The following is a 16,832-nucleotide window of genomic DNA, read 5'->3' as shown; positions in this document are numbered from 1 at the left end:
ATAAATTAGAACATACAAGATAAACCCAGGGTTAGTGGAAGATGACCTTAGAGAGGACAGTGCTACAGCTGGAGTAGGGGTGGGGAGAATTAGAAAAGGCTTCCTGGAGGAGAAAGGGGAGGCTTAAACTGAATCTTAAAGGAAGACAGGAATTCTAAAAGTTGAAAGTTAGGAGGCAAAGGATTGCAGGCATGGGAAACATCCAGACAAAGAAAGGCCTGGAGATGGAGCATCATGTGCAAGAAGAAGCAAATAACCTGGACATGACTGAAGGAGAAGTCAAGTGTAAGAAGACTGGGAAGGTAAAAAGATTAGATTGTAAAGGGCCTTAAATAACAGGATTTTATAATGGATTTAGGGGGTAATGAGGTACCACTGTTTGTTTGTTTTTTAAACAGTGGGATAACATAGTCATCGCCATGCTTTAGAAAAACCATCTTGGCAAGTGGTGGAAAGACTGGAATGGGGGAGACTTGGGCTTGGGAGGTTAACGAATAGGCTATTGAAATAGCTCAAGCAACAAGGGTTTCCCTTCCTGTAATATGCTTAAGTCCCAAATAGAACTCACCTTACCTACCTACCTACCTACCTATCTTTCTGATCCCTCTCTATTAACAAAGAGGAGAGAATTCCAGAGTAGTTTTCATCAATCCAAAAATAGTGGAATGAAATTAAAGCCATTAATAGAAGGTGCCATTTTTCTCTCTCTTCTATACTTTTCAAAGTATAACACAGCTCTTGTAGCTTTGATTTCTGCATCAAACCAAAATCTGCAAACACCTATTCTTCAAATCCTTTGTTTTCATATCACTAGCTTGATAGAAATAATGAAAGGGTCATTGAACAAAGTTACCTGTTGTTATGTCTTTGAAGGAAGAATGATTTTACCATGTGTATGGGAAATATACCCAGTTGGAGGAAAATCTTTGCTCTACCAAATTAAATATGTTTTGATAGTCAATAAGAAATAAATACTATGAGATGATGCATTTTCTGTACTCTTTTGTTGTATGATTATAAAGATATTCTACTGGAGAATATCTTTGCAAAAGTCAGCCAATTCCTTTCCTATATTTTTTATCAAAGATGACATCATTGTGTGTGTGGATTAGTAAAATGAAAATTTTTCATAGATGGAAAAATAGGCAGATGGGTAGTTATTGATATTCTTTTGCTATTTGGGGGGGGGAGGCAATTCTATCTAAGGTAGTTTTTTTGTGCCACTGATGTCTTCCCTGCTTTCAGATATCCTCTCTCAAGTCCTTTAAATGCAGCCCTCCTCACTGTATACTTGGTCTAATTCAAGTGTTTTCTCTAGCTTTGCTTTCTTTAGTGTCATTTTCTTTTCTTCCTGGTATGAAGAGATGAGACTCCTCCATCTGTGATGGTTCCACTTCCCTTGGTTATGAAAAGAATTTGTTTTAAGTATCATAAGACCATATGCTTGGGGCTGGAAAGACGTTTATAGGCTCACTTCGTCCAATCCACCTCCTTCTTCATTTTACATATCCATGTACCCAGGCAGTGCAGATTAAACAACTTGCCTAAAGTCAAGTAGTTGTTAAGTAACAAAGGAGGGATTTGAACTCACTTTCTCTGACTTGAAATCCGTCATTCTTTCTAGTACTTAATGCTACTTCTTATAATAGATATTTATTTTCCATTTGTTATCCTCCTTCCAGTTTCAATTTCAAATGTCTTCATGATTACTTTGAGTCAGATAGACTTTTTCATCAAGTTTCTTTTAAATTTGTCTTTCTCCTTCACTGTTTATCGTTATTTTACAAGAAGATTTTTGCCCCTAATCTTTCAATGTCCCTCTCCAAAAAATTTTATAAGTAAATTTACATCCATAGGTTTCTCCGGTTTGCCATATTTATCTGCTTGGCAAGGATTTCAATTGTTGCCTGACTGAAGCTTATAGCATATGTTTAATAAACATTTGTTGACTTGGCTACTCAGTGACAATTGATTTATATTAGTTCATTTTCTTGAGGAAGTCACTTTAATGAGCACCAATGTCAATTCCTTCATCTAATTTCTCTCGTGGAGGCATTCATTATTTCTTTGTCAGACTGGAATTGTTTTCAATCTTCACCAATTTTTTGTTATTTTTGATCTTTACTCTTAAAAACTAGACACAGAATGAAAATTCAACAATTACTACTTTAGAAATGAGTCATTTACTTTCTGTTAAAATAAATGAAATTTCTTTTTTTTTCTTATTTGGTGCTCACCATTCCTAGTGCCTCACATTATCTAAAAGTAATTCTTATTTCATGAATTTAAGAACTATGAATTCTTATATGAAAACACCAAATTATTATATTTCTTAGAAATCATACATGAAAAAACTCTGATTTCATCACTGTGGGGAACTCTAGCATTTCTATGACTAAATAGATGAGTCCAAGGGAGTCACCTGAAGAGAACAGAAGTTGATTGTTCCAGGTTCACACAGCCAGTGACATTTGAAATCAGGTTTTCCTAACTCCAAGTCACTGTAGCATATTGCCATCCAGTTCATAATGTTGAGAATTTAATTTCTCATAAAGGAGAAAGAATACTATTCTACTGTATATACTCCTTCCATATGAATCATGAGATCATAGTTTCCCAAAACTATTGTGTCTCTAACCCAATAAACATAGGCAATGGACTATTAGTGTTCATTTTTGGCAAAACTGTGAATACATAAAGCTAGAGATTAACTTCATCCCCCAAACAAAGACTGTTTCTGTTCATTAGTACTATGATTGTCAAGAGAGACTTAATTTTTGGAAGAATCAAGTTAGCTGTATATTAAGTATATATATTCCAGAAAATATTTGTAATTAACAATGGTTTTTGTAATCTCTGTCTCTGAACTGTAAAACACTAGCATTAAGCTAGAGGACAGGTATGTATTTTACTGTAAAATTTTTATATCAGTGTTTCAGAAGGGAGCAATTTATTGCAATGACCTCTTAAGCACTTGGAAATGGTAACACTGGACGTTTTCCCCTCAAAATTAACTTGTGGAAATAATGGTTGTGTGTCTGTTTTGGTGTCTTAGTGTCCTTAATAAATAAACATTATATGTACAAATTTTACTTAGTCCTAAATGTTATCTCTAATTCCATCAAACATTTGTTTAAAAATTGAATAATAAAATTAATGAACTTTTTTATTTATATTTAGCAACTAAATTATTTAAATCAATACTTTGTAATACTTCATACAATGCATAGCAGTATCAAAGAACTTTTAAATATATCATGTAATTTGCCATTCAAACAACTCTATGAAGCAGTTAGGGAAGGCATTATTACTTCCATTTCACAGATGAAGAAACAGCCTCAGTAAGACTAATTAATTTCATTGCTCAATGCTATACGGCCAGGGAGTCTGGGGCTAGACCTTATCTTGACTCTTCTGACTAATAAATCCTCCTCTTCACTAACGTACCTAGAATCAGGTTATCAAAGAATATTGGAGTGAAAGAACTCTAATAAACCTAATCCAACTAGTCACCTAGTCTAACCCTCTCTGAATCATCCAATTAATTTCTGAAGACTGAAATCAATCAATCAGTGATTTTGGTATCAACTGGGAAAAGAGAAACTTTTACATTTACATGGATCTGTAATCTTGCCCCATCACCACCTCAAACGCAACATGTCCAAAATGGGATTCATTAACTTTTTCCTCCCAAATGCTGACCTCTCTGAATTTTCCTATTACTCTAAAGGGCACTGTCATCCTCTTGGTCAATCAGCTTCATAACTTCAATTTCATCTTCAGCTCCCTACTTTTATTCTCCTCACATATCTAATGATTTGGCAAGTCTTGTATCTACCTTCACAGTATCTCTTGCATGTGTCCCTTTCCTCCATTTATACAGCCACTATCCTAGTGAAGGAACATATCACTTTTATAGTACTGCAGTTAGCCTTTTCATGGGTCTCCTTGCCTCAAGTTTCTCCCTACTCCAATCCACCTTCCACACAGATGCCAAGTAAGTTTTCCCAATCTTAGGTTTGATCATGTTATCTCCCTACTCAGCAAAATCCAATGCCTCCCTCTTACTTCCAGGATAAAATATAAAGTTGATTGTTTGACATTTAAATCTCATAATTCATATCTGATCCCTTCCTAACTTTCCAGTCTTCTTATACTTATTTTCCCTGTTTATATTTTGGGCTCCATTTACTTCATCTACTAGCTAAATCTCCCACATAACATTCCATTTTCCATTTCTGTGCCTTTTCCCCTAGCTATCTCCCATACCTGGAATTGTTTATAGTTTCTACTTTGCCTCTTTGGCTTCCATCAAGACTCACCTTAAATGCTACCTACAGGTAGCATTCCCAGTCCTCTTAGTTGCTAGAAGCTTTTCATCTGAGGTCCCTCATCATTTATTATTTATGTATCTAATTATTTACATGTTGTCTTCCCTATAAAAACATAAGTTCTTTTCATTTTTCCTTATATTCCCAGTGTTTATAACGGTCCTTGGAAAATGATTGTTGATTGATTGATTGAATTCCCTTCAATTAAAAAAAACATTTATTTAGCATGGTATGTGTTCAGCATAGGCTATGTGTGAAAATGACAAATATTTTCTCTGTTATTAAAGTGCTTTTATTTTACTGGAGGTAGGTGTGAGTACTTCCTGAATCAATGTAGACTGTAGCCCTTCTATCATTCCCATTTTCTATCATTATCATCCATATCCTACACACAAATTGGGAAAAGAGTAGTGACTGTATTAATTTTCACCTTGTTTCTTTCTTATAAACCAAGACCTATTTGCTAGGATAGACTTTCCAATCTGCTTACAAGAAACTTAGTCCAATACCTCTTCCTTACTGTACTCTATCTACCACCCAGACTTATGGATGCCATTTTTGTGTTAGAAATGATCCAACGATTTCTGCCCAAAAAAATAGTCTCATCCAGTATTGAACTAAAATCTTACATGGAGGACCCATCTCAGTCACTGTAGGACTTCATCTGATTCTTTTACTATCTTAAGGACATGAATGTAGCATTGGAATTATCTATGTTTTATCTGTAATTCTTACTACATCCTTGGCTCATCTCCTTTTCCAGTAACACATGACCTGAATGATTTCTTTCACACCTTTTCATTACAAATAAATCACTATTCATTATTAATTCATTCTATTAGTCATTCTATTCATTACTAATAAATCCTTATATTGGTAGCCTACTTACATTTACCATTATTTTCCACTGCCCTTTAGTTCATTTGTCTAAGATCATTCCCTGATTTTCAGGCAAATTCAGGGAATTTTCAGGCAAAATGTTACTGTTATAAGAGATGGAATTTTGTAGCAAAGAGCAGCTTAGAATCATATTTATAATTTCCTAAATGTGATACAGCTTGATCTCCTCCTATTCAACTCTGGGTCCAACTTGTTATCAATTTGTAGCTCTTGTCCACATATTAAGCCCATTGAATTCTACTCATTTGATCTGTGTTTTAACGATTTTGACCTATGGTTATTTTTAATGGTAATACACCCATGTTTGCTCACTTTTCCCCAGCCTACCTCTGAAATTAACTCAAGTCGAGGCATTCAGTTGCCCACTGTGTTAACAAATCTAGGAAAGGAAGAACATTGTAATGGTAAATATTTAGTCAAGACAGAAAAGAAAATTGAAGTAATGAAGTAATATCAATATACTTTTTCTGAATGCCTTTCCATTCTCACCCTTTCTTCTCCCAGAATAGCTTGGAAAATGGTTTTCAAGATTCATGTTCTGATAAAGGAAGAGATGAGCATGAGCTCAGTCTCTCTATGTAGCCAGAATATGCTCTTGGGTGGGTCCTGGAGCGTCAAGATTTTAGCACAACTTTGATTCTGTATTTGGGATTGCCTTTTTTTTTTTCTGCAGTTGCTATATCAGCATGATTAACATGCAATCCATTTCTCTCTGCTTGGCTTCTGATCATGTATCTCCACGTAGACCCTAGATTGGCTTACCTCAGCTACTAATTGTTCTGGTCTCCATCAATTAGCCTTTCTAAGCCAGAATGCTTTTTATCTTCTTGTTCCATTCCACATTATCATGATCTCCAGAAACAATTCAATTTCATGTATCCTTTCAGTTTGTGAGAGGATTTGAAGAGGTGAAGGAATTGGGGACTTCTTTGTATCCATTTTTATGTTGCATTCTTAGCCATTTCATTGAGAGGAGCTACTGGTACAAAAACATCTTCACTACCCTTTATGCACATGTAATGACCCTTTCTCTCTATCTGGCGAATAGGGTAAGCTATACATAGACTAGCCCCAAACTCTAAGGAGCCATCAAATATCTATATGTTTTTCTATGTTTATCATTTATCTCTATATCTATACACGCATATGTGTATATGTGTGTATATGCATACCAACTTATATATTATACTATATCATGTTACATTAGTTATTATAAAAGGTGTCCCAAAAGTCTTAGTTCAGTGTTTAGTTCTAACAGAATTATATTATATATGAAGGGGAGAGAAGGGAAGGGAATAAGCATTTCCATAGCCCTACTATGTGTCAGACATTGTGCTAAGTGCTTTACAAATAATATCTCATTTGATCCTCAGAGCAAAAGTTTGAGATATTAATTATATTAAAAGACCAATTTAATGACATAGGCAATGTTTTCTTTGCTTTTCCAGTGTAAGCTGTTAAATTAATCTCTTTCAAAAAATGGATTTCACTGAGAAGATTTTATAATATTTGAGGTCTTATTGCAATTAGAATTGTTCATCTGCTGATAGAGGCATTTCAAGCACCTTACTTTTGATATAAATTTCCTTTGCCTGTATTTAGTAAGGTAGAACTATTATTTCTGACTTCCATTGTCACTTCCTTATGTATCTGGTAGATACATAAGATGGTAGAGTCAAATGTGGTTATCCCACCATGGTCATTGATGATAACAGGTAAATAGAGAAATGCTAGAAGATCTGTTCCATTTCACATCTGTTTGTTGTGTTCCTTCTACTTCTGTCTAAAAATGCCTTTGTAATGATCTAGCTAGGCTAGATCTTACATTAAACTGTCCTTTCCGCTTCCCCCTTGCTTTTGTGCTGTTCTGTGCAGCGAATCTAGACTGGGTATTATTTTACCATTTGTCAAATGAACAAGACATCTTCTGATTCTTTATTTGTTATTTTGTCATAATGGATTGTCAATTCCATATTTTCTTTAGTGGGAGCATAATTTCATGTGATGATATGTTGACAAGAATTACATGGCAAGAATGAACTTCAGAAGGTCAGGTTGGAAGGAAATAGTGCTTTCCCTCATACATAATAATGAAAGTGGGATTCTTATGGTTTCAGTTTTTCAATTTGATTAATTTCAATTTCAATTCAATTCAAGTTCAGCTTTTGACCCCATTAAACTAGTGAGGTAAGTAAGGACCAGATAAAACTACTTCCATTTTACAGATGAGGAAATGGGAATGAGATCTAGTTAATTGGTTGATTTTATGGCACTAATTTGATAATACAGTTGGAGAATTCTCTATTCTGAATTTCTGAATTGAGTTTCCAATATGTATTGGGAAGGGAGTTTCCACACCATGTGCTCCTCATGACAATGAAATGCTTGTTCTGGACTGAAATGCACATTCATATGTATATGTCCATATAATTAGGATCTCGTGCTTTTTTTACACAAAAGTCCTATTGACCTCCATGAACAAAATTGCAGGCTATGTACCAATGTCCGTTGTGGAGCATGAAGAAATTTTTAAAAATAGGAAAAACTTGACAAAATTCTCCAAATAAAGTCAACACATACTTTGATGCTTGGTGACTTTAGTGTGAAAGTAGACACAGGGAAAGACAGAGAAAATTGTATTAGAAAATATGGTTTGAGCATTATGAAATGAAAGATACCAAAGGCCAGAATCACACCACGATGTTATAAATTCTTAGGAATGATGTAAATTCTTAAAGTAGAGAATTGGGAAGTAAGAACCAGATCAAATAACAAAACAATAACTCACTATACCCCCAAAGGACAAGAAAGTAATGGTTACTGACTTGAGGCATTTCAGAATCAATTGTCACTTTACAGCTACCCTGGTTAGAAGATAACAAATTAGAAGACAAATGTGATAAGAAGATACTGATTTCAGCAGCTGCAACTGGCCTATTTAAATGATCTGACACAAATATTGGAAAAGGATAAAAGTAAAGACATTATCTGATTGAAACTTAGAGAATTTTAACACTATGCAAAATGATCATCACAATGGAAAGGCTAGTGATTGATTAAATACATAGATTGGTACATAGGTTTTTAGACATGGCCAATGATAGGATTAATTTTGCTTGACTGTGTGTGTGTGTGTGTGTGTGTGTGTTACAAGGATTTTCTTTTTCTTTTTCCTTTTTCCCATGATCAGGGAGAAGGTCAGAGAGAGAGAAAATAAATACTGATTAATTGAAAAAAAATTAATGTCTGAAAGTGGACAACACCTAAATACTTGCTCAGGTAAAACACTGAAGAATTGATATTCAGTTTATCTCAGACATACTCACCACAAATAGCAAAGGTCTGTACATTCATTTATGATCTCCTTATTGAAAACATAAGAGAAGAACAGCCAGTTTTTCATCATTTTCAACAGGAGACTTTTTTTGTCAGTCTCAATTGTCTGGGAGATAAAGAAAATGCAATATTAACACTGTCTATTGTTGCACAAAAATCTTCATTTGATAGAATAAAATGCAACCTTAAATGCCTTCTCAGAAAAGATGTCTGCTATATATATGGGTGGGACAGAGATCCAGAAAGAAACAGAGACAGAGAAAAAGAAACAGAGACAGAGAGAGACAGACAGAGAAACAGAGAAAGAATGAGAATCAGTCAGCATAAGCTCATTCCTCTCTTCTGACAAACTGGAAAAGACAAAGATGGATAGATTCATTAAGGTTGAGATCCTCCAAGTATTGTATTCAGATGGCTTTGTGCTGATGGCATCAAGTCTCAGGACACTACAGGGCCCTCCTTAATAAGTCATATACCATTTGTCAAAGATTTGCCTCATCATCTTACATAGAAAAATTTTTTAAAAAATGAAACAAACAAACCATCCCCTTCTTCCCAAACCAAGAGGATGTAAAATATATATTGCCCTGATTAAGGCATAGAATTGGAATAATAGTCTTTAAAGTGAGTTCATAGGTTCATGTATTCTGATGTTGCGAATGGACAAAGAGCTGAGCCCAGAATTGAATGGAAGGAGAATAGACTTGAGAATACAACATAAAACTCTGCTTTCAAAGATCCCAAAATACTCATTCATGCTCTCTCTCCGTCTCTGTCTCTCTCTTTCTTTCTCATACACATACATACACATGCACACACACACACACACACACACACACCATCTTTTTAATTCCAGTCATTACCTGGTACTTTCTTGCTGCAATCACAAAACAGCAAGATCTAAAAATAATCAAAATTCACTCAGCATCAGGTCATATAAGTCCTTCCAGGCCTCTCTGAAGTCTTCTTGTTCATCATTTCTTATGGCACAATAGTACTCCATTACATTCATATACCATAATTTATTCAGCCATTCCCCAATTGATGGACATCCCCTTGACTTCCAGTTTTTGGCAACTACATAGAGTGCTGCTATAAATATTTTTGTACATGTGGGACCCTTTCCCATTTTTATGATCTCTTGGGGATATAGTCCTAGTAGCGATATTGCTGGGTCAAAGGGTATGCACATTTTTGTAGCCCTTTGGGCATAGTTCCAAATTGCTCTCCAGAATGGTTGGATGCGCTCGCAGCTCCACCAACAATGAATTAGTGTTCCAACTTTCCCACATCCTCTCCAGCATTTATCATTTTCTTGTTCTGTCATGTTTGCCAATCTTATAGGAGTGATGTGGTACCTCAGAGTTGTTTTGATTTGCATCTCTCTAACCAATAGTGATTTAGAGCATTTTTTCATATGATTATAGATAGCCTTAACCTCTTCCTCTGAAAATTGCCTGTTCATATCCTTTGACCATTTATCAATTGGGGAATGACTTGTATGATTATACACCAGGAGAACTTTATGCACAGCAACAACCACAGTGTGTGAGAGTTTTTTCTGGTAGACTTAGATTTTTGTAATAACACAAGAACTTCTTACCAAAAAAAAAAAAAAATCCCAATGGAGGATCTCAAGGCAAAATGCCTGCCACACTCAGAGAGAGAAATATGGAAGTCACTCACATATTGTAGCAGATCATGTTTGTGTATGTGTATGTGTTTGTGTATCATGTTCTGATTTGTTATACGATTTCTTTCATTTATCTTAGTCTGACTACATAGCATGACTATAGTGAAAATATACTCAATAGGAAAGTATATGTAGAATCTATACAGAATTGTATGCAGTCATGGGGAGGGAGGGGGGGAGTGGGGGGTATGTGGGGGTTATAAAATCACAATTGTATGGCAGTGATTGTTAAACATTACAAAATAAAAAAAAAACAAAAAAAAATAAAAATAATCAAAATTGTTGGTGACTCAAAGGGCAACAGAGAATGTATGTTGCTTCTAAGGCAGAAGAAGCTTATTATCAATGGTGCCTTTTGTACAAAAAGTGGTATGAAGAGATGATGGTACTTTTATAACTGCCAAAGATTTTGTTTGGCATATTTTAATGATGACTCAATTGGATAGTGAAGTATCTGATGTAGATACTAACTTCCTGATTGATAACCGTGACGTACATGTCCCAAAAGCGTCTCACACTAGGCATGTCTCAAATGGAAATTATTATATTTTCCCCCAAATCCAACCCTCTGCCAAACTTCTGGAAGATCATTCTTTTAGTCAGCAAGGTTTATGGCCTTGGAGAAAGCTTTTCACTCTTTTCATCTCCTTCAACACTCACACCTAATCAGTTGCCAAGTCAATTCGTCCTGTCAATTGACTAGTACTTATTAAAGGATTATCATATACCTGTACTGTGCTGAGAACTAGGAAAATATAGGCAAAAAACAGCTCTTGCTATCAAGGAGCATACATCATAGGGGAAAATATCATATGAATAGGTAGTGACCTTCTCATGAAGAATATATAGAAGGACAAGAATTACACATAATGAGAAAACATGAATGGGTTGTAATCCACATTGATGGAAGAAGTACTCCTACTTATGAGATTGTGGATTCATGGAAATCATCAAAGCATTTGCCAGTTTAATATTTCTTACAGAAAGATAAAGTAAAGAACTAGTTGGGGGTTAGGAGTGGGGGAAGAGTATTTCTTCTTTTGAGAAAGGACCATAAATACAAGGTCAGTGGTTGTGAATGTTTATTCTATTTTCCTTTCCTTTGTGAGTATGAAGAAAGGAAGGGGAGTATTTTAATGGGTTCCAGATGAAAACACAGTCTAGCAAATTCAGTGCTTGTGTTATTATAGGAATCACAGTAGTATAGAATCACATCATTTAAAGATGAAAGAGGACTTGGAGATCAATCAGTCAGTATAACCCCATCATTTTTTTAGAGTAGGAAACTGAGTCCAGAGATGAAGTGAATTGCCCAAAGTCACATAGATAGCTAGGTGGTATACTGAATAGAGTGCTAGGCTATAGTCAGAAAGATCTGAGTTCAAATTTTGCCTCTTACATTTATTAATTGTACGGCCCTAAGCAGGTCACTTGACTTGTCTGTCTCAGTTTTATCATAGGTGAAATGGAGATAACAATAGTACCTACCTTTTAGGGTTATTGTGAGGATAAAACAAGATAATATGAGCAAAGTACTTTGCAAACCTTAAAATGCTATATAAACCCAGATATTTATTATTATTATAAATATTATTATTATGTTGATTCTAAATAACAGAGCCAGAGTTTAAATCCAGGTCCTTTGTCTCCATATTCAGTGGCTTACCCACTCCTGTCCCCTCTCCCCCCACAAAAAACCACTTGAGAAGCAAGAAGTACTGCCTGGAGAGGACAGAATTTAGAAAGGCAGGGAAATATAGGACCTTGAGCCTTTTAGGGGTATTATGAGAATGCTGAATGTTTTCCATAAAAGTCAAAGGCAAAGTGAGGAAGAGAAGTACACAAAAGTAGGGAAGGCTAGGAGGGCAAAGATAATCAATTGAATCTGCTTCTGAGCAGAACCTTGATCATATTCGTGGCCACCACCTCTTCTCTGAAGTTAGCTGGGTCCCAGTAGATTGTAAACTACTTAAGAGCAAGGATTGTTTCATTTTTGCGTTTGTATTTCTAGTAGCTAATACAGTAACTGGCACACAGTAGTTACTTAATAAATGTTTGTTGACCGATAATGGCACAGTAGGTCAATTAGGAGCTAGCTAGCTTAAGTTTAGGGATAAGAGTTTCTTATAATACAAAATCAATTAGAACAGTGGTTCCTAACCTTTATTTGTGTCATGTATCCTTTAGCAATATGGTGAAACCTATTACCCCTCATCTCAAAATAATGTTTTTAAATACACAAAATGCATAGGAATGTAAAGAAAACAAATTATATTGAAATCGAATATATGTATATACATACATTTATTTACTTCAAAACATCTGCCTCTCTCTCTCTCTCTCTCTCTCTCTCTCTCTCTCTCTCTCTCTCTCTCTGTAGTGTTCACAGACTCTAGGTTAAGAATCTCTGAATTAAAGAAATAAATTCATGTAGTCTTGGGTCAAATAGGGGTCTACCTCCAAGCAGACACCTAGGATCTTTCTAAACTAATACAAAAAATGTTTCACTAGATGGGGTTCTCTTCATAATGTACCCTAATTCTCACCTATACTTAGGGGATGTCCTTCAAACCAATTTAAAGTCCCAATCTATCTGAATTATGTCCATGCTAGGTCATAGTTTGCCTGCCAAGTGGCCAAGAAATTGTTTGATATCATGGATCATTGTGACACATCTTACAGATACTTTGTGATTCTAAGAAGGAAAATATGGGGTGTCATCCAGAAGAAACCTTGGGGCTGGGAGTCTTGTGCTACACATGATTTTAAATAGCTCAGCACTCAGTTAACTTCCCTCAAATTCATTTTTAAATTTTGCTTTTGCAGAAATAAAGTCATTTAAAAGGTCAGTATTAACAATGGGGAAAGCTCTGTTTTGGTTCTCAAATGTAAAAACAGGAAGACAGCATGCTGGCATAGGCAGTATTTCTGAAATGCCTGGAAACTACCCACTAGGAAGGTAGGACAGATTACAGGATGGTATCTTAGATGGACTAGATGATTTGTGTTTCAGCATCAGACAGTGTCATAAATACAAATCTGTATGTAGCTATTTAATAGATACTGAAAAAAGTCCCTCTGTCAACCTGATGAAAAAAGTTGTATTTTTCAGCCCTACTATTACTAAGAGGAGCTATATTTCATAGTCTTAAAGTGAGACTAGGAAAAGAACTTTTTAAATCCTAAGAGAACAGCAAGGCTTTTATGATATTCTTCATCGCTGTTTTAAATTTACATCCACTGCTTTTTGTGTATGCTTTGTATGTAACACTTCTAATGTTTATAATTTCATTGAAATTATATTTATACATATTAATCATTTAATGCAAATGTGCAATATTTTTATGCTTAATCTTGAACAGAAGTATTTCTGAGACTGAAAAGGTAAAATAGCAAAAATATGCTTTTAAATAGTGTTTTAAATTAAATCTTTACATATGATAAACTGAGAAGAGAATATTAAGCATGGATAAATATAGGACTATAATACTATTAACAAATAATCCACAGATTTAACTTCCATAATTCAGAGTTACTTTTGAAAGGATAAGTAGATGTTAATATTTAAAATTTCTTCTAATAAAAATCTTAAACTTATAGTACATGTCCTCCTACAAGGAGAGCCACATGATTTCCATACATGTTCATCTCAATTTTTCAAAGGAACACCACCAAAAAAAAAAAAAAAAAAAAAGGCAAAACAAAACCGAAGTGACTTTTTAAACATCTGTGGTAAGACAAGACCTGGAGACACCGTTTCTTAAATGGTTGGTCAACAGAGTAGGAAGTTTGGAGTTGTTTTTATTGTGGTTTCAGAACGAAATTTATTCCTCAGTTTATAGTAATCTTCAAAACGGTGCCACAAGGCAGAAGATTTTATTTGCATTAAGTGGCCTGATTGGTAGCTGGTGCTAGGACAGTTGGCCTCTTTGCTCACTAGGCTTTCATTTTGCATATCTGAGAACTGCACCTGTTGGCCAACTGGCTAAAGCAGAAGCCCAAGGTCTGTGAGTCTTGCTGTCGGACCATTTCTGCTGGCACAGAGCGTTATAAATATTACAAGGACGGGGCAGTTTGTATTACAGGATAACATAACATAATTCCACTGACCTATTCATTTCCTATTTATTCTTCTGCTAGATTGGATTTAGATATGATATAATTCTGTGTTTGTTTAGCCTAGTTCCCAAAGACTTTTAGAAAAAAATACAACTGATTATTCAGGATATGCTTAAAAATGAGAGGTAGAGGTAAATATGTCATCATCTCTGGCAGTTTAGATCCAGGTTGAAAGGAGGAGGGGAATGATGTCTCTAAAATAAAAGCAGCACATCAGTAATGAATCAGAGAGCTAAAATACCACTACTAAAATAAGTCCTATACACCAGCCAAGAGTTACAGAAAACTGCATCCAGTGATTAAGAATGAAGATGATGTGAGCACTTAGAAGACCCATAAACACTATTCATTGTAGCTTGAGTGGCATTTATTTACTGCAAAACATCTGCCTTTCTCTCTGTCTCTCTTCCTCTCTGTCTCTCTCCCTCTCTGTCTCTCTCCCTCTCTGTCTCCGTCTCTCTCTGCCTGGTCTCCTGGAAGGGGGAAGTGGGAAGGGAAGTCTTTTGTTTGTTTGTTTTGGCTCCCTGGAGAGCAGTCCAATGGATCACTCGCTAATCAGCTTTAGCATTTAAAGGCTCACCTTTCAATCTGGTTTCAAATGTTCCTTCTTGAGAATTCACATTGGCATTCATTATGAAAGGCACATAGGACATTTTCTAGTGAGCATTTTCTTACCTTGGAGAGTTAAATCTGTGCTTCAACTAAATACAGCCAGTGTCCAACTTACAAATGGATCTTAGTCCAAAAGTTTATTTTTAAGTCAGTTTCTTTTTGGGAGAGGGGAGGGGGAGAGAGGCATTCTAAACGTATTTTCCCATAGAAATATTGCTATACTTGGTGTTACATTCCCTGGCCAGTTCACAAAAACCCTATTTAACCCATAATGTAACTGAAGTACTTTATAAATAATACTATAGATAAGGGTTCTTTACTTGGGGTCCATGAATTTGGATAGCCAAAAAAATTGTAACTTTATAGTCCTCTAACTGAAATTTAGTATTTTTTAATTATGAATTTTTTAAAAAAAGAAACATTCTGAGTGGTGCATAGGCAGCTAGAGAAGTCACCCCTACTCTAGACCATATAATCACCACACTGGACAGTTTAACATGAAAAAATGCCTTCACCATTCCCACTTGGGACATCAGGAATACCTTTATCTCCCCTTTCTCTCTTTGCTCCACTCACTCACTTCCAGAACTGAGGACTTTCTTCCCTCTCCAAGCTCTCACCTTCCTTCCTGGAGGCTCCCCACCCATGAAGAAGCTCAAAAACTCCTGACAGGGAAGTTGAGTCATCAGCCCCTTAAGGGGTAAGACCTGCTGTAAGATTCCAAAGTCCCTTTTCCCACCAGTGTAAGTTTAAATATCACCTAGCCCGCAAATCTCCAGAAGACAGACATAACATAACCAGTCCCCAGGCCAAGCCCCTACTCAGTTCTAATTTCTGGTCCTGCTGGGCCCATATAATGTGGGGGGTGAGGGTAGGAGTAGGAATAAAGGGTAGAGGTGAGGGTGGGGGTGAGAGTGGAAACTATGGTCTGGGAAAGGATATCCTAATTTGGGACCCCAGGAAGGGCCCAATTCAATCTCGGACCCTGAAGGAGGACTGTTCCATGATCCCTCCTCAGTGACTATGCTTTCCTTTTATGAGTATCTCCCCTTAATAAAGCTGGCTTACTTGGCTGTTTTGTCATGTGCTTCAGGTTTCCCTGTGTGGAACATTGTGTGGAACCTTCCAGAGTCTGCATTGAGACTGAAGGGACCCAGCCAGTTAAAAAATTCATGAGGGATGGGCTCCTCAGGACTTGGAGTTGAAAGCGGGGAGATAAAGGCTCTAAGTTGAGGAGACAGAGATAGGGGTTAAATCCTAGGGATGATTCTCAAACTAAGGGTCACTGTTGTTTCTGTTTCCACCCCAGGGATTATTTTCCTACTTTGTTTCTCTCCTTCCCTGGTCACTGCAAAAAAAAAAAAAATCAAGTCATAACTTCTTTCCTACTTGTTCAATAAGCAATTCTGGTTTTTTTTCTGACAGTTTTACTATTAACAACACCAGGAAAACTAAACTGTGTTTGGCACATTGAGACAAATAAGTGGGTAAAAATGGTTTTCTTTTATCTCTTCCCCCAACCACCCCCACTCAAGTTTTTACACTTAGACTCCATAAGAAAAGATAAAGGCACTGATAAGTTAACTTTGTAAGTGTTTGGGTATACAAAAGATGTATTTTTTTAAATCTTAAACTTTATGTCTAATTATGGAATAAAAGATTAAGCCTCCTTTTAAAGTCATTTCAAGCAGCAGGGGAAGTATCTCATCTGGTTCTACTTAAACTAATAGGGAAATGGCCTGAGAGATTTCTTCTGTTGCTTCAAAATCTCACCCTTAGGCAGTGAACTTTAGCTGCTTGAGTTTATATCACCTGAGAAATTCCTTTTCTTAAAAAAAAAT

General features: G+C 35.8%; 1 protein-coding gene across 4 annotated transcripts in view; it reads left to right on the top strand.

The window, feature by feature from the left end:
• Positions 1-16,832, top strand: part of CPED1 (cadherin like and PC-esterase domain containing 1) — a 425,597-nt gene that overhangs the window by 27,113 nt on the left and 381,652 nt on the right. The gene's annotated exons all lie outside the window — the stretch shown is intronic.

Source organism: Notamacropus eugenii, chromosome 3 (assembly GCF_028372415.1).
Source record: "Notamacropus eugenii isolate mMacEug1 chromosome 3, mMacEug1.pri_v2, whole genome shotgun sequence".
Taxonomy (NCBI): Eukaryota; Metazoa; Chordata; class Mammalia; order Diprotodontia; family Macropodidae; genus Notamacropus; species Notamacropus eugenii.
The sequence above is the reverse complement of the archived record's forward strand: the minus strand, read 5'-3'. Positions and strand labels throughout refer to the sequence as shown.